Source organism: Panthera onca, chromosome D1 (genome assembly GCF_046562875.1).
Source record: "Panthera onca isolate mPanOnc1 chromosome D1, mPanOnc1 haplotype 2, whole genome shotgun sequence".
NCBI classification, from domain to species: domain Eukaryota; kingdom Metazoa; phylum Chordata; class Mammalia; order Carnivora; family Felidae; genus Panthera; species Panthera onca.
Window position 1 is genome coordinate 51,958,076 of NC_138348.1, and position 21,995 is coordinate 51,980,070.

Here is a 21,995-nt window from a genome sequence, read left to right on the forward strand (position 1 = left end):
CTCTAGACCTTTGGTTCTCAATTAGACATGATTTTGCCCCCAGGGGACAGTTGGCAAAGTCTGCAGACACTTTTGAGTGTCACGAGTGGCATCTAGTAGGTAGAGAGGTCAGGGATGCTGCTAAACATTTTAAAATGCACAGAACAGGGGCGCCTGGGTGGCGCAGTCGGTTAAGCGTCCGACTTCAGCCAGGTCACGATCTCGCGGTCTGTGAGTTCGAGCCCCGCGTCAGGCTCTGGGCTGATGGCTCGGAGCCTGGAGCCTGTTTCCGATTCTGTGTCTCCCTCTCTCTTTGCCCCTCCCCCGTTCATGCTCTGTCTCTCTCTGTCCCAAAAATAAATTAAAAAAACATTGAAAAAAAAAAAAATTTAAAATGCACAGAACAGCCCCCTACAGCAAAGAATTAGCCTGTCCAAAGTGTCAATAGTGCTGAGACTGAGGGGTGCCTGGGTGGCTCCGTCAGTTAAGCATCCGACTTCAGCTCAGGTCATGATCTCACAGTTGGTGAGTTCAAGCCCCACGTTGGGCTCTGTGCTGATAGCACAGAGCCTGGAGCCCACTTTGAGTTCTGTGTCTCTCCCTCTCTCTCTGCCCCTCCCCTGCCCCTGCCCCTGCTCTCACACACACACACACACACACACACACACACACACACACTCGCTCTCTCTCTCTCTCAAAAATAAACATTAAAAAAAATTAAAAAAAATAGTGCTGAGGCTGATAAACTTCACAGTTGATTGAGCCTTACCCAGACTGCTCCTCACATGGATACATACAGTTTAAAAATTGGGTGAAAAGTATTTCCCTGGTATGTGATGATGAGATGGGGGAGCTTTAAGTTTTACTTATTCTTGACTCACAAAGAAGACATTGCCTAGGATTCACAAAAACATTATAAGGATCTAAGTTGTAATTCAGATAAATTGTTTGGTAGAGAGTTTGGTTTATTTATTTTTTCTTATGGCTCTTTCTCCACAGCATTCAATATAAGAGACTGTGTTGAAGCATTAACTGAACCGTTTTTACTGTCAGTTCTAATGAATCCCTTACTCAATCTGGCATCCAGTAATATGGAACCAGTTATTTCAGTGAAGACTATAGCCTATTCCTCTGCCTATGGTGCATGATGGAAAAAGATGCAAAGTTAATTTAGGGTAAACTTCTGCTCCACCAATGATATTACATTAACAACAACAACAAAACTCAGGTGTGTATGGAAGTAGTCTCATAGGAATTGGGGAAATTTTCTTTTTCTTTTCAGAAGTGCTGGTACCCATTACTAGGATACCTACCTGAGTCTTTATTATGATGCTACAGGGTTCTGGGATGTGCCAACAAAAAGGCACCGATGAACAAACAATATCAGAGCCACCAGCAAAACGAAATAAAAGTAACAGTATGTAAGATTATTTGCAAGAAGGGTTTTCCAGGGCAAGAAACAAAAAGACAAGAGTATGTATATATATATATATGCATTTTTCAGAGGTATTTAAAAACTTTTAAGTGCTTTATGATTGTGATTTGGGCGTGATTACACAGAAGGCAGAAAGAGACAAGGTGTAGATCTAGTGTAGATACACGTCACCATCACAGCGGGAATTTAAAGGAGGCTTAGTGATGTAGAAAAGAGCATTAAGGCCAGTGTATGTGACCAGACTTGTCAGCAGTTTGTCTGAATGTAACAAGGAAGATTTTAAGACAGAGCCTCTTGCCCACTTGAGAGTTGTGCCTCTTACAACTGTAGCTGTTGTGTCAAAACAGCCACATCACCATCATAGTGCCTGGTTTGCTGGATTGTCCAGCTCAACCAAAACCCAGGGGAGGAAACAGAGGGCTTCTGAGATGGAAAGTACTGAAATGCTTAGGGGAAACTCAGTGGTATCTGGAGGGAGATATATTTCTGGAAAGCATTAAGCACTGGAAAAAGCTTATATAGATCATACTGGGGCTACTGAATATTTCTGTTTTATTTCTGTTTAACTTCCCAGATGTCCAAGAGGGGTAGAGATAAAATAAAACCCACAGGTAAATAAGTCCTGAATGTTACATTCAGCTGCAATGGATTGGAGAGAGTCAAACAAATCATTGTTCTTCTGTTGGGGATGGCAGTTGAGCTGCATGTAGGAACTTATCTAGTACATATTTCAATGTTAGAGTAACTCAACTGTTGTTGCAGATGTGTTCTCAAACTTAGTAGGTACTGTTAAGAAGAATGGGGGTGAACAGAGGACAAATAAAAACATTTTTCTGGTCAGGTAGTGAGCACCAAACACCTCCTGTGTCCAGAGTAGGGGGTTAGGGGTGTCTAACATGTGATCTAGGGTGAGAAGCTGTTGGGCATATAAACCTTTAATCTTCCCTGAAGGTGTCAGAAGCCAAGGCCTTTCTGATAAGGGGGTATCACTCACATCTTTTACACGGCTCTGAGTCAATATTACATGGATACTGAGTCAGGTCTCAACAAGATGGCCCTGAGCAAATGAATACTGATCCCTTTTATTGTGTTATGCTGCACCATCCTTATGGCTGTATGTAAACTTGGAAACCAGAAACATAGCTCTTCTATCATTCCTCTCATTGCCACTTCTTTTCCATCAAAGATTATGCTTTCTTGGCCCACAGTTGAGGGGTTATCTAACATGCCATGCCTGCCAGGCATCTTGTTAGGTACCACTTCCTGGATGGCTTTGCTGTGATCAGAGGAACCAGGTTGCACTTGAGTCAATGGTTGTTCTCCCCCACCCTCTTATGGCTATAGGAACCCACAACCCTGTGAAACAAATCATCTTGGAGCATCATTACAACAGACCTTTGGTTAGTTCTCACAATGTGGACAGACTCAGGTTTCTAGTGTATTGTTCATTTGGGCATGACCCATTACAAAAAAAAAAGAGGGGGTCATCTCCTGCTTCAGTTCATTTTTGGGTATGCCATTATCCTATCGCCTCTGGAACCCTTGGGATGCTCTTTTGTTGGGTGGTCATAAACATGTCCTTAACCTATGCCTCGTTTCACAGTCTGGGAAGAGGATACACTATAGTCATGAATTCACAAGTCTTATCCTTTTGTGAACAAGACCAAGCACTGCTGTGGTGGGTAGTGAAGATTGACAGTGTTGATTTTAAACCATACTATTTTGGACTGAGGAAAGCATAAGTGTACCCCCACCCTGGGGCTATTTTGTATTGTCCTGATTTCTAGGATGCTTAGAAAACTAATGTTCATATGCTCCTGCTTGTGTATTGTCCATTGTATGAGGAAAGTTAACAGTCCTTATAGGGACTTTGTGTCCAGTGGAACCAGAGTGATTGACTCATCCTGGTCTTCCCATGAGTGTCCCTTCTTTACCACCAAAAGTCTGGATCCAGGAAATTCTTCAGTCTCAGGCAAATCAACCTGGTTACCCATCCTGAATAAATAGAACTCAATATGGCTCTGGTCAAAGTGTATGGAACTAACAAGATTTATGAGGTCTAGCATTTTTTTTTTTTAATTCAAGTTAACATACAGTGTAGTCTTAGCTCCAGGAGTAGAACCAGTGATTCATCATTCACATATAACACCCAGTGCTCATTCCCAAAAGTACCCTCCTCAATGCCTATCACCCATTTAACCCATCCCCCCCAGCACCCTCCAGTCTGTTCTCTATATTTAAGAGTCTCTTATGGTTTGCCTCTGAGGCCTAGCATTTTAAAGAAACTTTATATAACTCTAGGTAAGTATGTTCATCGGCAATCCATGCTGTAAAAAATGAGGCTTCCATTTCTAAACCATGAAGGGCTATATTGTGAGGATATTGAGTTAAACCACTATGAGATTCATTCAACAACTATTGAGTACTTAGTATGTGCCAAGAATTTTTCTGAGTATTAGAAATAGATAAATAATCAGAAAAAAAGTCCTTTCAGAGAACAAATTTTCAGGAATACAATCAGAGGCAGGTTGGCATGCATGCTCTGAATGAATTGTGGGCTAAATGAGCATAATGGTCAAACCTTCCCGATACAAATTTGGTGAGGAAGACTGGGAAACCCACTAGCAAGATGTTTTCATGTTTTGAAGATATATCCCAATGTTTTCTAATCTTGATTGTGCATCCTAGAAGAAAAATGTTGGGCATGAATGTTCAATATCTGAATATTTATAAATAGTATACATGTTCTACTATACTAATAAACATATACACAAAAATAGAAATAAAGCCTGTCCTGAGTCACCCCTGAGATATTGCATCCAACTTTGTTTTTTTTAAGTTTTAAAAAAGTTTTTATTTTGAGAGAGAGAGGGAGAGAGAGAGAGTGCACAAGCGAGCATGAGTTGGGGAGGGGCAGAGAGATAGGGAGAGAGAATCCCAAGCAGGCTTTGCACTGTCAGTGCAGAGCCCAATGAGGGGCTTAAACCCACAAAGTGTTAGATCACGATCTGAGCTGAAATCAAGAGTTGGACACAACTGACTGAGCCACCCAGGCTCCCTGCATACAACTTCAGAGATGACTAATATATTCTATGTCAGTTCATAGATGATGTGATAATGGCTTCTGGAAGAATGCAAAGAATTCTGTACAGCTCAGACTACCTGCACTTCACACATATTTCACCATAATATGTGCCCTCCTGGGGCTTCAGGATTTGCTTGACTATGTACATGATCATTGTCATTACCAAAACATGCATCCCTCAGTAGAGAGCTGGATCTTCCTAACATGTCCTTAAGTATCAGAGTATTACCAAGCAAACCCAGAAGTGAGCGCTACCTTGGGAGCAAGTCAAGGCTGACAGTTATAAAAGCCCCAAGTCAGCAGTTGGCAAGTCTACTGTCAAGGCTAAGGGCATGCTAGCACAATTTTGACAATTTGGGAGACTTTAATTATAGTGCAGGGAAGAAACCCCCCGCAAAGCATCTTTGTTTAGCACAAGGCTTTTCTAACAGGTGAGTCAAAAGTGGGGGGAAAAATGAGAAGTTGTACTGTGAGCATGTCATTATTAACAATTTGCTATACAACCTATCATGACTGAGTCCTTTGTTTCTGGATCATCTAATTTGGGACAAAGCTATTTTGTGGTGGGAAAATAAACTTATGGAAAATTGAGAAAAGACATTGTTAGTGGGGGAAGGTTTCTTTCCCATGCCTCTGGTTTTCAGAAGAAGGAATTTTTCCCTAAACCCTCCAGCTCTAGGCCTTATTCCTCCTTATGTGAGTTAACTGAGTTTGGGAGGGAACTGGGCATGTTTGCCTGGCCCTGACATCCCTTTCGCTCTAGGGTCCTGCCCGTTGGTGGTGAGTAGGAGCCTTGCTGGTTGTGTTTGATTCCAAGGGTTTTCAGGCTGGACTGTAACTAGGTAAATCTAGTTCCAGAGTTTGGGAATGGGGAGTCCTCTTTTGCCACATATCTAAGCCATGTACTTCCAACCAAGCTTTGTTAGTGAAATTGGTTTTTCACCTCCGTCTGCTTTACTCCTTCAAAAGTTAGTCAGGGCCTTCTAATATCCCAAAATTTATTATCAGAGTTTCTTTATAAAACTGTACCTGTGAGTGTTCACTTCTGGCAGTCATTGTATAGGGAGTACAATGCAGTTTACCTAATGTCCAAATTAGAAAACAGCTATGGAAGATTATATGAAGAACCAATTCCAATGAATTATGAACATAGTGAGTGTGGGTGTGTAATGGACAGAGCCTATGGCAAGAGTATAATTCAACAATGCTTTCCATGTCCAGAATGTCCAGAATTCCAGAATCGTAAAGGATTCTGTAAACATTGTTCAGAATGTGCCCTGCCAGGGAAAGAGAAACCACATCACAAATGTGAATTCTAAATACATAGTTCTTTTAAAAAACTACCATAACTAATTATAACCATGTTGGCTCAGCAAATATATCCCCATTAGGTCATCTTTTTTTCCGGAAGCATAATACCACTAAGAACCCCTACAAAATATTCTCTTGGTAGGCTTAAAAAGTTCCTCCCCTGGTAAGTACTGCCTGAGAATCAGCCTTATGCAAATGCTTTGCAGGCTATGCACATCTTACATACTTAGGGAAGGAGTATCTTATATACTGAAGGAAGGGGTATAATATTCCAGGACACAGGTGCTAAGCACTGTAGTAGAGTAACTTGGATATACTAGAATTACTTATAAAATCATCCCCGCAACAACGAAAATCCTTACCATGTGTTACTTGTGATTCTTAAAGATAATCCTCACTTGAAGGGAAATATTTCTCTTTTGATATACCAGGCTAGTATTACAGAGAGAGCAAGAGTTGATTTAAAAAATAAATGGAGGGTTAGCATTGCTAGGAATTTACCCAAGGGATACAGCAGTGCTGATGGATAGGGGCATTTGTACCCTAATCTTTATAGCAGCATTTTTCAACAATAGCCAAATTATGGAAAGAGCCTAAATGTCCATCAACTGATGAATAAAGAAATTGTGGTTTATATACACAATGGAATACTACTTGGCAATGAGAAAGAATGAAATATGGCCTTTTGTAGCAATGTGGATGGAACTGGAGAGTGTTATGCTAAGTGAAATTAGTCATACAGAGAAAGACAGATACCATATGTTTTCACTCTTATGTGGATTCTGAGAAACTTAACAGAAGACCATGGGGGAAGGGAAGGGGAAAAAAAAAGTTAGAGATGGAGGAAGCCAAGCGATAAGAGACTCTTAAAAACTGAGAATAAACTGCGGGTTGATGGGGAGTAGGAGGGAGGGGAAAGTGGGTGATGGGCATTGAGGAGGGCACCTGTTGGGATGAGCACTGAGTGTTGTATGGAAACCAATTGGACAATAAATTTCATATAAAAAATAAAAAATCAATAAATGGAGGGGCATCTGGGTGGTTCAGTTGGTTAAGCATCCAACTTTAGCTCAGGTCATGATCTCATGGTTTGTGAGTTTGAGCCCCGCATCGAGCTCCACACTGACAGTGGCAGTCCTGCTTGGGATTCTCTCTCTCACTCCCTCTCTCTTTCCCTCTCTCTCTGTCCCTTCCCTGCTTGTGTGCTCGCTCCAAAATAAACTTAAAAAAAAAAAAAGGAAAATAAAGTCAGTTGCCCTTCTGATCAAAAGATAACTGAGTGGGAGAGGGTTTTCCAGGGCCCTGCTGAGTTTAGCTGCACCCTAAGTCAGGAGACTGTTGGCCAGCCTCTGTTGAAGTAGGGAAGTGGTACCAGGAACTCTGTCATCAAAAGGTAGTAAAGGATAGTTCCACCCTCTTTGACCATACTTCTACCTTGCCATGTGGGCACAACAATGAAGTTTTCTGTGACTTTGATTTAAACAAACTTCTAAATTCCCATGTGGCAGTTGCTTCAGCACTACCTTGCTTTGTCTGTGACAGTTAGAATATGAGGATCTTTAATTTGTATTTTCTCCCTGAAGTATACTTCTGGAGTGTAAGCAGCCCTTTTTAAGAAGACTGAATGACCAGGACAATAACTGCCAAGAAGTCTCAGGCCACCTCAATCAGTAGAACAGAAAAAACACTAAGTAGTTTCTGAACAGGGCTGCCACCATAAAGCTTCTAGAAAGTTTCTGTGTTAGGTTGCTACAAGGTCACCAAACCGGGTTGTCTCAAAAGTCTCTTGACACTTGTCTGAAAGTCTCTAGGCCCTCTGTGGCTGACGCAAAGACACAGGGTACACGTGACCAACCATTAAATGGCGATTTAAATCATTAAAAGTTAATTTTTAAAAGCAGGCATTAAAAGTTAATTTTTTAAGCAGGTAAATCATGACTCTGTTGCAGGTATTAAAAAAACAATTGATGAAAATTTTATTTAGCTTATTCATGAGGAAACTAGTGGTGTGTTACAACCAGGTCAAAGGAGAATCCCAAGAACAGACATAGGTCTGGAAAATTGTAAGAGATGTGCAAATAGAGCCAAAATTGGTTTTTCAGTTCTTTCTTTCCTGGACAGAATTTGTTTGCATGTCTTTGGATAAGAATTCTTTGGCATTTCTGTGTGTTATCTATAATTTACATAATCAGCATCAGACAATCAGCTTTAGAATGACCACACATAATTTTCCATTGGAGCACAATTTTTCCCTACTTTTGATTAAAAAGAATCTTAAAGATTCTTGATCATAAAATGAGTCTGGCCTCATTACACTAGGCCTGATTATTTACATAGTTGCAGTAAGAATATTTACCAAAAGGCCTTTTTAAATTTTGCTCTCTTGTTTCCATAAGGAATCTTAGGTTGGACTTCTAAAAGTCTCTATTACTTGCTGTCCTGAGGCTAGGAGGCCAAGTCCAAGAAACTTTATCCACCAGATTACTTCTACAGTACCCATCCATTTTGGGTGACTTCCTCTCTTCTCAAAGTCCTCAAAGAATCTGCAGGCTCCTGGCCTACCATGAACATAAACTCCCTTACCAGCTCTAAGGTTGGAACCTGTAAACCAGTTTATCTGGGAGGGTTTTGTCAGCACTGTCTCCATAAAGTCAACCTTCTATAAAAGTGACTGATCAACAGCTGGCAACAACAACTTCCCCAGGTCAACAAGGAGCCGCTCATCTCTCTTCCCAGTGGCCATGCCCACCTAGGGGGCCTGGCAATGGGGTGACTGATGGTGTAGGCATCCTGTCCTCCACAGAGCTGCTGCTTGGTGGCTGGGGACACCAAAAACAGACTTGGAGCATCCAGAAGTCAGCCTCAGGGGTCTGAGCAGGGTGCAATCCTCCCCTGAGACAGAGATAGATTGAGATCCTCAACCTGCCCTTGGTTGTCTGGAACTTTTAACAAAAATGGCAAAATGAGTGCCGACCAATTGTCCATAGTGCTCCTGGTGAAAAATGTGGTAAACTCCCTCCCACAGAGAATCTTCAGAAAACTTCCAAAAATCATTCAGCAGGAATATGAAACACAAACAGGGAGGACCTGTAAACCACCACTTTGGTCTTCAGGACATGAGAATTTTGAATTTGAGCCACTTTCTAGCACTGTTCTGATTCTTGAGTATGGACCATCCTGTGACTGATGATTGCTTTTGTGTCCTGTTTAGGAAATCTTTGCCTACTCCAGGGAAATCTTCCTGTCAAATCTGTGGAGGAAGATTTACCTCAATGACAGGAACATTAGACCATTGAGCTGAGTCTCAAAATTGAGTAATTTAAAGCAGTACATTAAAAAAAAGATTTAAGCATAAAGAAAATCTTACAAATGCAATGGTAAATTGGACCCGTGAAATATCACCCAATTGGGAAGTAATGCATAGTAAGAAAAAAGTTTGAGAATTGGGGTGCAGGGATTGCTCCCTACTGTTCATGGTAAAAGTTCAGAGTCTAGCTGTATCACCCCTGAACTTTGTGAAATATTTCTCTCAAGAGGAAAGGAACAGTGGAAAAGCTTTGGTGAAACACATTCTTTCTAAACATGATATAGAAGGTGTATCTGTTGATGATCCAAATGCCCACCACAATTAAGCTGGACATATCCTATGCATTTCCATCTCTACATCTTTCAGAAAGATGGTCTGAACCAGAGTATTTTTCTGTAATATCTAAGGAGTAAATGCATGTTACACACCTGATGTTGGTTGTGTCCAAGGGATGTCCTTCATCGAGGCGGTGCTCATTCTCAATTTGGAAGAGACAGTTGCCTTCACTATATTTGGAAGTTTAATGAATAAGCCATGCCAGCTGGCCTTTTTCTCTGTGGACTGCAATAAGGTGTTGAACATTTGAAGTCTTCTTTGGGGAAAATCTCTTCAAAGTGCTTCTTCATATCAAGTGTTATGGTCTTAATATATATATCACCAGACATATACATGATAAAGGACTGCATCTTCACACTGTATCACAAACCACTACTCTACTTGGTCCAGCTTGTCCATTTTGAGAGTATTTCACGGAGATGGGGAAGAATTTTTGTTTAGAACTGGGCTTTGTGTCCATAATGAAGGATGTTAAGGAAGGAGACAGGAATAACAGCACTGCTTTGAACAGCTAATCTTCATAAATCACAGACTGACCGAAATGTAAAACAAGTATTTTTGGTAACAGTTTTTGTTTCCTATGTAAAAAGCATGGAGGAAAGTTGGAGAAATCCAAAAGAATCAAGAGATGGAAAACAGCTGATGTTGAATGTTGTGTCCCAAGTAAAGGAAATGAGTAACCTGTTAACAATATTATTAAGAAAATATTTTGTAAGCAGAGCCATTTTACAAAGGAGAAAATGTAAATTCCTAGTTCATACTTCATAATTTGGGGTGGACAGTTGAAAGCAATATTTTAAAATAGTTTTGGGGGAAAAAGTAGTGGCTGGTAGTACCCCATTAAATAAGGGTCATTCTCAAATATGACATTCCAGACAAGGCCTTGGTTGCATACCAAATTTTCCAATTAGAGCCAGTAAAAAGGTGGTTAAATTCTTACTGAACCTATGCAAATAACTCTATTACCATCTAAAAGTAAGTGCGTATAATAAACGTTTCTGGATTTGGGAGGGGGTGTCAGGCAGGGAGAATATCATTTAAGAATATTCCATTTTAGTTCACAAAATCAGAATCTACTAAATTGTTATGGGTTATTGGATACCTTACATAAGAGAAAGGGCTTCCTTTTATATCCAGAAAATACAGCATTAAAACAACATCAACAACATTCCAAACAAATACCTACAATCATCTTTTATCAGTTCATTCAGTCCTGTGTAATTAAGTCTTGTTCTTCTGGATCTTAGGTTGGCAGTATCATGAACCTATCAGCTTCTTGACTACAAAGAATTTTGGAAATCTTGACTTAACCCACTGTACAGTCTTAAAATTGTTTAGGCAATGATGTCAGAAGCCTGTACCCAAGATCTATTCTTCAGAGTGTCAACAGTTTAAAGTATCTAGTACAGTCCTTTTCCATGGGCTCTGAGATCATGCTTCTTTGTTGAAGATGTAACTCTTGTCTGGCCTGCAGCTCATTGCAGAGCCTTTGGGGAAGTATCTGAGTAATAAAACTATCTGTAGATGCCAGAGACTTAAAATGACCATGTCAATTACAGAAGAGCGTTCATAACCAGACTGATGCAACTGACAAAGAATTTTGGTTATTTCAATGTCATGCAAAACAAAGAGGTATCCAAGAAAATAAATAAAGCTTTAGTCAACATGTCTATACATATAATGATTAAGGCCATTTTCAAAGATAATAGTGAATATGACATTTGATTTATAATAACAGATGAGCACGCTTTTTTTTACAGAGGAAATATTCTTGAAATATGCAAAATTCCTGAGTCATAATATATATATGCAGTATACTAAGAACATACACAAAATGTATCAACAATATTGAGAGATTCAGAGTAGGTCTTAAACATCAGTATTTTAATAAAAACCCTATAGATAAGTCTGATGTTTATCCCTAAATGAAAACCAGTGGTCTCTATGTGAGGTCCAAATGAAAGAAGTGAGGTTCCAAGTAAGTAACCATTTAAAATAACTGAAATTATGACTGGTCACACCACATTCCTGTTGCTAACATGAGACAATGCACCATCAGGATGCTGATAAATAGAAACACTGACAAATCTTCAGGGACTTCCCATAATATTTATAGTAATATATTTATAGTAATTTATAGTAAAATATTTATAGTAATACTATTTTACCTATATAAATCTAACCTAGGGAAGACAGAGCATCTTTTCTGATTTGAATGACTCTTTCCATGAAACTCAAAGAATAACATAACAAATAAAACCTAATTCTCTTTAACACCTCTCTTTTATAGGTTAAAAGAACAAATCTTTGGATTTTAGAGAGGCAAAACCCATTAAGTTGTCAGGAGATTTCAACAGTTAAGATAGGATCATGGGTACCTAAGAAACAATGGTTGGCTTCATTTCAAAGTGACAACAAAACATCTAAAAATAAGCGTGACTGTAAAGAACCTTAATTCTTTCCTAAGTAAGGAGATTGTTTGCTTTTTAAAAATAATCAAGAACATAATAAAGTTAACATAAAGCACAGAAAATTATTCTGTTAAGACAACCTTATGCAATCTAGACAGTTTACACAGAAGAAAACGTTTCATGTTAGAGGAGAAGGCAATAAACAGTAAACCAAGGAAACGAGACCATCAAAACTGGGCAAACTTTGCAAAGACTTTAACACACTTCACAGCTTTTCAGACTCAGGTTTTATAAACCAAAGCAAATAAAATGTATTTCTGGACAGAAAGTAGAATAGTGGTTGCTAGGGTCTTTAAAAAAAAAAAAAAAGTAAATGCAGAAATCCCAAATTCTACCAGGCCTGGTATGAAAATTGCCTTCTCAGTGGGCATAAGACTCTTGAGTGGGGCTCAAAACAGACAAACAAATGAAAATAACTGGGGAGTTTTGTTTAATGGGTACAGGGTTTCAGCTTGGGAAGATAAAAAATTTCTGGGGATGGATGGTAGTGATGGTTACTTAGCATCATGAGTATACTTAATGCTATTGAACTGTACATTTTAAAGTGGTAAATTTCCAAGTTATGGTCTTCATTTTATATTCTGGAACAAATTTATACGTTATTATAAGATCCATCTCAGGGCATCTGCAATGTCAGAACTAGTTGTATAATATTCTTAAGATGTTATTAATATGCAGTGCATTCATTTTTGCTATCTTCAAGTGATTCAATAAATAACTATTTCTCAATTTCAATTTCTAATATGTAAGTGTTGATAGTTAAGACCCCCCTATCCCCGCCCCACAGTTTCCAACATATACACACAAAGCTTAAGTTTTAAATTACCTAAAGCTCTTGGAAATTATCTTTAAGCTGACACAGTACAAAACAAAATTACCACTGAAATAAAACGTTTTTAAGAATAATGATTCAATTTAGCTATGCACAAATTTCCACTTTTTTCATAATCTTAAGGATTACGAGTAATGTTAACTTATTTGATGATCAGTAAAATCTGTATAAGTTTAGAAAAAAAAGTATCCAAGTAGAATACTGTTAGGAATTGCACTTAACACTAATAAATCAGAGAAAACATAGCTATTATTAAACCCCAAATATTGAACTAATTTCATTTTGTGAAGATGTATTTAAATTTGTGTACTTGAATTTTTAAAAGGTTATTGAGTTGGTGTAAGAATATATATTTTAATGTAGCACTTTTAAAGTATTAGAAGTTTAGTTTCACTGCTTTCTGAGAATTTTAGGAATATTTGCTTTATGCACATATTTATCCCTATTAGCCAATCAGAAAAGAACTCTTTGTAATCAAATATATTAATACCTCTAGTGGTGAAAAATATTATACAGTCATACAATGAGAGATGAAAACCTTTCTAAACTACAGACACATACACATACAGAGACAGATAAAGAGATAAATTTCAGTCAAAAGTAATAAATATAGGAGCACCTGGGTGGCTCTGTGGTTGAGCGTCCAATTCTTGATTTTGGCTCAGGTCATGATCCCAGGGTTGTGGGATTGAGCCCCATGTCAAGCTCCATGCTTAAGATTCTGTCACTCCCTCTGCTCCTGTCTCCTACCTGTGTTTTCTCTCTCTCTGTCTGAAGAAAAAAAGTAAATGCAGAAATCCCAAATTCTACCAGGCCTGGTATGAAAATTGCCTTCTCAGTGTGACTCTTGATTGGGGCTCAAAACTGACAAACAAATGAAAAGGACTAACAATCCAGATTCTCCATTGTCTCTCACCCAACAGAAAATAGATTTCTATAACCCATTAACCCAGTTATAAAGATCACCAATGGTTAGACCATAAGAGCAGATTCTCCCATCACTGCTGCTACTAATGAGTACTGGCTATAAATGAACCAAAACCAAAACATAAATTAATAAAGAGGAAAATTTAAATTAGGAAAATAGCAAAGATGCCCTGTCACTTTGGATACACCTCCCAAGAGCCAAGAAGAGATATGCCCAGGCTTAAGCAGCCCATAGGAAGTGCACTTCTCTGGTTTACCTGGCTCTCTGTCAGATGAATCCATTGGGCCTTTTGGGCAAAGACCTCCAAAACTGTAAAAAGGTCATTTTCAAAATAAAAGTACGACTCTCCTGCACATATGCATATTAAAGATTCTTTTGTTTTAATGTTTTATTTTTGAAAGAGAGAGAGACAGAGTGCAAGCTAGGGAGGGGCGGAGAGAGAGGGAGACACAGAATCTGAGGCAGGCTCCAGGCTCTGAGCTGTCAGCACAGAGCCTGATGCAGGCTTGAACTCAGGAACCAATCATGACCTGAGCTGAAGTCGGATGCCTAACTGACTGAGCCACCCAGGTGCCCCTTAATGGTTTTCTTTAACTCATTAATGAGGAAGCAGATGAGACGTTATAACCAGTTTAAAGGGGAAATCCCTTTAAATCCCTTGTGTGTGTAGAGGGGGTGGGGAGTGGTGTCCGTGTCAGGTGTTTTGCATTGCTATTACCTACAGCTCTGAACTGTAAAATAGCTCCAATAGAATTAGAATCAGGTAGTGGGAAGGATAGTATTATTGAAGCTCCACGTTTTTCCTGTATAAGGTTATCATTAAGATTGAGATGCTGATGCCACTCCATATGCTAGGAAAGATATGGTCCTACTGGACCGGCCTATACTTCAGCCACTCCCAGGTACCACCTCATTACTCCAGAATTATGTTTACCTCCCTCCTCCAAGCCCAGCTAGCCCCATGGCTTTCATCTAACCAGGCAGGCACTCCTACCTCGCACCCACATTTTCACCAGCCTGGACACTCACATGGGAAAACAACAACAACCTTTCTCCCATGTTTCACCTTTCTCCCATACTTCTGAATCCTGATGCGAATAGCTGAAAATTAAAATATGTATTTTTAAACTTGAATTTGTTTAAAAATCCCAACTTTAGCTCCAACATAAAATGAAAATACCCATAAATCTAAAAGTATTTGCCTTAAATGGCTTTCAACAAGAAAAATAGAAGGATTCTCTTATTTCTCTGAAGCCCAATTCAGAGTCATGGTAAATTGTCCAATCTCATTCCTAAGTGGTTAAAAAAAAGAAAAAAGGAATCCTCCTCCAAAATACTGTAATAAACTGTTAATAAGGACAGAAAGACAAAAAGGAAGGCAACTTGTCACTCATATGTTTAAAATAATGCTCGAAAAAGGTAGAGATGCTTCCTTCTCCTCCGGGGGCTTTAAAATGAAATCCCGAGGGTGCATAGCTAGAGCTAGAAAGCACATGTTAAAATGAGAGATGTCTTGGATGCAGCCAGGTGCAGCCGAGGCCCAGGGAAAAGGAGAAAATAGTAAGTGACAGTTCCCCTTAGTTCAAGGCAGTTTGTAAGACCACCTACAAGACCAGCAAAGCAGCTAGTTGGTGACAGTCTTGTGACCCTGAGATTAACACCGACTCCTCAACCCCTCAAGGTCTGAGGTTTGAGGAATTTGAAAAAAGACTTTGGGAAAAAATAGTTGAAGCACTGTGGCCTTCCCTCCCCACTGCCTCCCTGGGAGGCTGAGCCTTTCCTCATCTCAAGTCTCCGGAGAAAGGGCTTTCAAAGATTAGTTGGAAAACAGTGTTCCTTAGAATTGAGAGGGCCAAAGCGACTGGTATGGGACCCATGCCAGAGAAAATTAAAAGCAAAAGGCCGTGGCTAGAGTCCGGGATGAGGAGTGTGTACACCATTAAACGCAGAACAGAAAAGAGCTTGCACCCCGTGGGTCGCCTGGGGGAAGGGAGAATATAAGCATGAGGGTTTTTTCAAGGAGCCCCTGCCCAGGTGGGCTTCCCACCAGAGGCTGCTAAGCAACAGGGGCTGGAATCAAATGCAGAAGCCAGCAGAGCAAGTGGCGAGCAGAAGGCGGCGTTGTCATCCAGTGTTGTCCCTGGAACTTAAGTTCTGAGTAAAGGAGTCTGTATTGAACACCCACCGAGGTCCTGGAACACCACCACCAAGCACTTCAGTTCCCCTAAAGGCCCTTCTTCCTCTTATTCTTTCCTCCTTTTACCTCCACCCCAAGTCCTGTAGGACCCACACCCTAGAGGGAGTGGAGGGGCAGCAGAAGCATTAGGTGGGAAAGCAAACAAGCCAGCTGTACCACTCTGCTCCTCTGGCCCCTACTTCCCTCTCCCTCATGTCAGGTTTCCAGCCTGAATCAGCCTGGCTGGGGAAGTAGAGGAAGGGGAAATATTTGCCTCAAATGAAGTTCAGAGTTTTAACTATTACATGGGACTGGACATTTCAGTGACTGAAATGAGACTATTTTATGACTAAAAGTGACTTTTTTTTCTAAGGGTGTCTGGAAAAACTACAGGGACCTACCTGAGAAACCAGCTTCTGAGCAGAGAGAGCAGGAATGAAAGTGAAGCTTTTTTATGATCACACCCTATCAAGGCTACCTTTTTTTTTTTTTTTTTAACATAATGGCTATACAAGTTTGCTCCAAAGAGGACAGACAGCCTCTTTCCCAACCTCTAATAAGCCAACCACTATTGCCCTAAAAAGGTTCTGCAGGACTTCAGAAATTTTCATCCAAGCATATCCAAGCTGGAAAAACACCCTGCAGGCTTTAAGAAACTTGTCAACCACAAAGGACACAGGAGCCAAACAGGAAAATAATAGCATGGTTTCACATCTCTTTGGGGGGTCTTCTTATTTTGAATATTCCATGAGATTCCTCAGACAGGAAGTTCTAGAGCTAGCTTTACCAGAGGAGGAAAAAACCCAACAACAACAACAATGCTGGCTCATCCAACTGGTCAAAACCATGGAGAAATCAAACCATACCAAAGATGCAACAAATTCTAAAAAGTCACTCACAAGGCAGTTCCTTGTATTTTCTGAGACTTATATCCTAGGAGGCATGCCAAGGAACCTTTGGGTGAATTCCAGAAACACTGCACCTTGGGAGTGGCAGGCAGACCAGCTACAGCTAGAGCCCCTGTCAGTCTCTCTGCTGAGAGCAGTAATGTCCTCAAACCAATCTCTGATACAAGTTATAGGTTGAGGAAAAAATTAGCTTCAAGGACCATGTGCGTACACAATTTCAGTGTAAGCTATGCTATTTATTTCTAACCACAGTGAATGGGTGCATTTACTAATGCAATAGGCGCATTACCATCATTTTTCCCTCCATAATATCTCCAAGTATCTTAAAACATATGTGATGAAGAGGGGCTTACAGAGTTACAGGTGCCGATGATTTCAACATTCCTTCAAAATCTACCGTTTACCTGTATATGATAACCTATCATACTGGGATGGGTGATTTTTTAAATCACTAGGGTACCTGTAAAGAGCAGATGTCAGGCTGCTTACGTGGAATCCCTGCAGGACTACCATAGCAGAGACTGCATGGGCTCAAGCAGCCAAGGAATTCCTGTACAATAACCAGCATATGCAAAAAGGGGGGAAATTCAGCAACTTGGGCTAAAAATGAACTTGGATCTGAATAACTAGAGAGGAAGAATTCAAAAATTGAATCCTATGTTTCAGTATTTCTCAAACTTGAGTGTGTAGAGTAATTACCTGGGGGTTTTGTTAACATGCAGGTTCTGATTTAGAAGGTCTGGGGATGGGCCTGAGAGTCTTCATTTCTAACAACTTTCCAGGGGATGCTGACTCTTACTGAAGGGAATAAGTTGAAGACAGACAAGAGGGAAAAATGGAATGACATGGAGGATCGGAAGGCCAATACTCACCCCTGGTCATGCTCCGAGGCCACTTCCGGGGGAGTACTTTTAGATTCTTTAGCAGCTAAATCTTCTTGGAGGAGGCTGTTGCAGAATCCCCGCAGGAGAACAGTACCACCCCATTTATCTTGGATCTGTGTGGCGTGGAGTCAGGAGTAGGGTGTCCCCTACATTTGGAGGAAAATGTCATGGCTCCTGGCTAGTGAAACCCTAGCAGCAGTGACAGCAGTGTTCAAGGAGAGTGGAGTACTCCAAGGCGTGGAATGGATGAACAATGGCAAACGCCACACAGGAATTCATGGATTGCATGCATGAGACATCACTGGTGAGTCCCAGACATGAATTTCTTGTGGCGGGGGAAAGGGGGAGTGGTTTAATGGGCATAAGAGGTAGAGAAATATGTGACCTCTCAAGAACCACACGTGTGCTCTGTAAGAGCCAGCACTCAGAGGGCATCGTGGCAAGCTGCTTCAGCCAGAGAAGCAGAAACCTCCTGCAGAGAAGGGAACACAAAAGCATCACCCCATCAAGGAAGGCAGCACTTGCCTGTTTGCTTTTCCTTCTTCCCCAACACTAGAGGGAAGAACTTTTTTTTTTTTTTTTAACGTTTATTTATTTTTGAGACAGAGAGAGACAGAGCATGAATGGGGGAGAGTCAAAGAGAGGGAGACACAGAATCCGAAACACGCTCCAGGCTCTGAGCTGTCAGCACAGAGCCCGACGCGGGGCTCGAACTCACGGACCGCGAGATCATGACCTGAGCCGAAGTCGGCCGCTTAACCGACTGAGCCACCCAGGCGCCCCTAGAGGGAAGAACTTTAAGATGTGGGAGTACCTGAGACTCAGACTGTGCCCCTTTCTCTCCTCCTCTCTACTCTGATAATATATATATTTAAAATGTTCAACATTTTTTTCTGTGATTTTACAATTCTGGAATCCACTTTTTTTTTTTGCATTTCCTTATCAATTTATAAGACCTCTTTAGGTATATTAATAAAAGGAGAACTTTCTTGTGGAAAAAAGCCCAATGGCTTGAATCTTAGAGGTGATTCGTTATTAGCAACAGTAATAATGGCAGCTAACTTTTATCAGCCACTATTTTCTAGATACTGTTAGATGTTTTACTGTTAGATGCTCTTATAAATCCTCCTCACAACCCTGTGAGGTAGGAACTGTCCTCTCAATTTGACAGGAAAAGGAAACTGAGATTTAAGCAGTGTAGACCACTTGTCCAGTGTGTCCCAGTCGGTAAATACTGACATCAGGATTCGAACCCAGGCACAAGCTCTGGAAAAGGAGGCAGGAAAGGCATTAGGGTCTTGAGAATTCAGAGGATCTTGGAGAAGCTTAGAGTCCCTTTCCCTGTCTCTTTAAAATAAATATGGTGAGAAATTGCCCTGGGCTAGGTACTGAGCAGAGAATGGGGAGGGAAGCAGACACAGCCACAGAGCTTACTGTGTGACCGAAGAGAGCCACAAACACAAATAAGAATGTCATCTTAAGTATTTGTGTGAGCTATGAAGAAAAATTCAAAGGGCATCTACAGAGGAGTGGAGGACCATTTAGACCAAGTGAGTAGGAAAGGCTTCTCTGAATGAGAAGTATATAAACAGAGACCTGACAAATGAATAAGTTAGTCAAATAAAGTAGGGAAAAACATTCTGGGCAGAGGAAATTGCTGTTGACAAAAAGTATTCCAGGACTTTTGAACACATGAAAGGTGCAGGGTAGGTGGGGAGGGACTGGAGTAGGCAGGGACGTATTTAAAATCCCAGGAGGGGATCACAGGGTCTCTACTCACTACTCGGGTAGATTAGTGAGTTTCGGCATTTGGGGGCTTAAGTTTCGGGATTTGCCAGTCAGTTATGGGGTCAGAAAGCCCTCTCTCAAGGTGTGAGGATCAGGGTCCTGAGGCAGAGGTCCTCATCTTGGGTTTTCTCTGACTCAGAGGCTCCTAGTCTCATGGTAGGGTTTTCAGGTTTCTGCTCCCTCTGCCCACCCATCCTCTCAACCCTAACCTTGTAAGATCTTCTGCACTATGTTTTCAAATTGTTCGTTCATTTCCACCTGGCCCTTTTTCACCTTCCTGTCCAGGCATTTCCCCTGTACTTAGGAAAGGAACAGCTCCGTTTTCTTGCTTTCACTAGAACCAACTTGGGCATTTTATACCTTTATTCCTTTGCTTAAAACTATTTTTCTTTCCTAGAATTCCATTTCCTATTTATAATTCACCTGAAAAAATTCTGGAAGTCTAGACAGTAGTCTAGTTTAGAGTGTACTTCCTTTACAAAGCTTTCCCAGGTCCCCGACCATCAGAACTCCTATTTTGTATGCTATTGGCCATCCGATGGTAGCCTAGCCTCTTGCCTTAAAATATTTTATGCACATTTATGTCTCTAAGTTAGTGAGCCTGTCCAGACATGAGCCATGTTACATCCATACCTTCACAGGTCCAGCCTCTTATTTGTACTTTATTCTCCCCTTTCCTACAGCAGGAAATATTTATTCACTCAGATTAATCAGTAGCTTGGCCAGTTATTTAAGCCTCACCTCCTAGCTATAGTCCTACTCTTCTACGAAGGTGAGAATCACCTGGGTGCTTGTTAAAAAGTCAGATTCCCGGTTCTACCCTAAACCTAAGGAGTCCTGCTGTTCACAGGAACAGACCCCAAAACTGTATTACTAACAACTGCCTCAGGGAACCCTTATCATGACAGAGTTTGGGAAAATTCTACTGAGTATTATTTAGGTAGGGGAATTATCAGGCACATCCTAAGCTAAATGTTTGTTCACTCACCTTCCCCCCCCCCCCCACCCAGCTGAACAGATGTTATTGCAATAGGAGTTGTTTTTCTGAAGCCTCCAGCCCTTCAAAAGGGAAGGAAGGAAATATGTTTTAGATATAGAAGTATTTCAAGATAGATGTTTGGAACTGGAGACCTAGAGAATAAATTTGCATAGAATAGACCAGAAACACAAATTTGGGAGAGAGCCTGTGCAGAACAGAAGCACCTAATTACACCAGGAATATAATTCTCATAATCATCCTTATAAAGTAGGTTTTATTATCTACATTTTGAAGATCAGGAGACTGAGTTTCAAAGCGGTCAAGTGACATAAGTCACAGAGTTAGTAAAGCATAAGAGCTTCCAAGTAATGTGTGATTATTCATTTAACAAATATATAATAGGTGTCTCCCATGTACTAAGCATGTTTCTTAAACATAATTTATCCTTTTCTCTAGCAGCTTTTAAGCTTTTCTTTTTTTCTTTGGTATTCTAGTTTGATTATGATGACTCTAGGTGTTGATTCCCTTTGTATTTGTTGGGATTCAGTGGGTTTTCTTAATCTGTGGCATTCTTGCTAGAGGCTGCCCTAAATTCTCTGCCACGTGTCTACTAACAAGACCAAGTAACTAACAAGACTGACACTTTTATAACATAACAGTCATGGGAATGACATTCTATCACTTTGCCATATTCTCTTGGTAAGATTAAAGTTGGAAGTCCCTCCCCTTACACTTGGGAGTGGGGTGGGAGATACCGTAGAGCCTGCTCACCACAGTCTATTAATAGACTCCCTACTTGGCCAGTCTGTGCCTCTGATTTTCGTACCCTGGGACTCATGATGCTGTCAAAGTGGTCTAATTTGGGGAATATGAGAGTGCCTTCAGGGCAAAAGTGGCTCCCATGCCTTCTTACCCATTCTTAAGTCTTCCCTTCACTTTTTGGCATGACAATTCCTTATTGTTTTGTCATCTCTTCATTGATCTTAAAAAAATACTTCTTATATTTTGTTCAGTTTTCCTGTTTCAGGTTGTTTTCAGCTATAGGGTCGATCCAAATAACATAGCCCACCATTATTGGGAAAAAGAAGTCCTGATTTAGTGTTTAGAAGATCCACACTCAGACTGCTGTTTGAGGAAGGCCTGTAAGGATGCAAGCATTGAAGCAGAAAGATTAAGTAGTTAGTTACTTTAATAATCCAGGTGAGAGATGATAGTGACTTGGTATAAGGTAGCAACAGTACAGAAACCTTGGACAGAAGGGGTAACAAACATTTAAAAACATGTACGGGGTTTATATCATTTTCTCTCAAGTGTAACAGTTAAGACTAGAATTATATAGAAGCTCGTTAGGACTCTGGATTCTACTAGGTGATGGTATATTCCAGCATTTTTTTTTACCCTTCAGTTCATTATGCTCCATTGCAACCCTACCTACCATCAGACAATCAGTTAAAACTCTATGTAGTCAAGCTACAAATTTTTAGAGGACAATCCCTGAGCTAGTGAATAGTAAACTTCCATGTACTCCATTGACAATGTAAAAGATTTTCCATTTTTCTATAGATAACAGTGGGGA

General features: G+C 40.4%; 1 long non-coding RNA gene and 1 pseudogene across 4 annotated transcripts in view; both read left to right on the top strand.

Annotated features, from left to right (window-relative positions):
* LOC132661377 (uncharacterized) overlaps positions 1–21,995 on the top strand; it is a 118,294-nt gene that overhangs the window by 69,124 nt on the left and 27,175 nt on the right. The window contains exon 3 of one of the 4 annotated variants that reach the window (XR_009602192.3): positions 1,262–1,390. The exons of 2 other annotated variants lie outside the window; for them this stretch is intronic. This is a non-coding gene — a long non-coding RNA (uncharacterized LOC132661377). Of the gene's footprint in view, positions 1–1,261; positions 1,391–17,798; positions 17,957–21,995 lie in introns of those variants that run through there. One more of the 4 variants, XR_009602194.2, reaches the window with a different exon arrangement.
* LOC144613013 (TBC1 domain family member 12-like) lies at positions 8,773–9,944 on the top strand (annotated as a pseudogene).